Raw genomic sequence first — 1,552 nt, 5'->3', positions numbered from 1 at the left:
GACTAAGCTTTTCTAAACAAGACTCTAACTATACAAAGCTGACAACAAAATAACCTGTAGTGATTGCACAGTTCGTACGAGCATACTTGTGTAAGTATACAACAGAAAATTTTCCCTAGGACAACTACTAGTCACAGCAAGTTCAAAGACTAGTTTTATTCAGTACAGATAATTTTAGTATTAGTAGACTAGAAGTAAATTAACCTCTTCCAGATATCTGAATAATTCCATTTAATAGTCAATATTAAACAATATTTGAATAATGGCTAATTATTGATATACTGTGATAAATCTCAAATACTCTTTGGGTATGAGTACAATATTCTTACGTTCTGATACTCTGAAAACTAACTAGTGAGTATGTGTAAGTGTGAGGGGAGGGTGGAAACTAGATAGGAGGTATGCTTACGTCTAAACCTAACTTAAATTTAGTTAAGTTAAATGTTTAAAAGTTTAGGCTTAGGAGTCAGAAAGAACTGGGTCCAAGTCCTGGGTCTTTCACGTACTAGAATTTTCACCCTTAGCAAGTTGTATTAGCTTTCTGAGCCTGAGTTTCTTCTGTACAATGCAGATATTCCCACCTTCCTCACATGACTGCTCTAGTGAGTTTAAGAAAACTGAAAAAAGTGCCCTGCATATTAAAAACTATCAGCCAAGTAGTAGTTACAGTGTGGTTATGATCTAGTTATAATATGGTACTGTGAACAAAAATCACCTGTGATGATCATTTGATTTTCAAATGTTAAAGAAGACCAGGGAACTGTGATAAGAGGCTCTTTTTAAGATACACCAAAAATTGCCTCCAGAACTTTCAGAAGAGAGATATTTTTCTAAAAGCCATCCTTAACTTGGAATCCTGGTTCATATAACTGCAGGCCCATTCAATGTCTCAGCTAAAGATTTTAAAGTATGGGATGAGGGAAGCCACTACCAAGAAAGGAGTCCATGAAGATAATATGGAGTTTAGACAGACTGATTCAGAGATGTTCGCCATGTGATTATTTATAGTGAAAAACTCACCACCACCTAAAAAGCTTATTAGATTAAGTAAATGATTGGATATTATGCAGCCATTAAAATGTTTATGCATCACTTATGACAGAGTGCAATAGAAAATCTAACATACAAAATTATATAGAGATTATAATTCAAAGTAGAAAGTGTACAGAATTACCAAGAAAAAGTGTGCCAATATGGTCACAGTGATGGCCTTGGGGTTGTGACTTTTTTCTTGATTCCTAATAAAATTTTTGTATAATGAACACACATTGTGTTATAAAGTCAGAGAATATTTTCATAACACTTCATTTCTGTATTTATAAATACAACTTCTGCTTTTTCCCCTTCTTAGCAAATAAGTTATTGTGGGAATCAAAAAGTTATCCCTTTTCTCTGCTCTAGGAAGGGTGGGTGTTTCCATGTACTCTAAGAAAAATCTTAGGAGAACTGTGTTTTGCTAGAAAGGTGTCCTCATTTGGGGCATGTAAATATTACCTTACAGAGGTTTATTGTAAAAGTTAAAGAAATCTGATCTCTAATATATGAGTTTTTT

The 1,552-nt window shown here is 33.7% G+C and overlaps 1 protein-coding gene across 1 annotated transcript in view; it reads right to left on the bottom strand.

Moving 5' to 3' along the window:
- MGAT4A (mannosyl (alpha-1,3-)-glycoprotein beta-1,4-N-acetylglucosaminyltransferase, isozyme A) overlaps positions 1-1,552 on the bottom strand; it is a gene marked incomplete at its 5' end in the record, with an annotated part of 69,902 nt that overhangs the window by 14,639 nt on the left and 53,711 nt on the right. The gene's annotated exons all lie outside the window — the stretch shown is intronic.

Source organism: Galeopterus variegatus, unplaced genomic scaffold (genome assembly GCF_000696425.1).
Source record: "Galeopterus variegatus unplaced genomic scaffold, G_variegatus-3.0.2 Scaffold4923, whole genome shotgun sequence".
Classification (NCBI taxonomy): domain Eukaryota; kingdom Metazoa; phylum Chordata; class Mammalia; order Dermoptera; family Cynocephalidae; genus Galeopterus; species Galeopterus variegatus.
The sequence above is the reverse complement of the archived record's forward strand: the minus strand, read 5'-3'. Positions and strand labels throughout refer to the sequence as shown.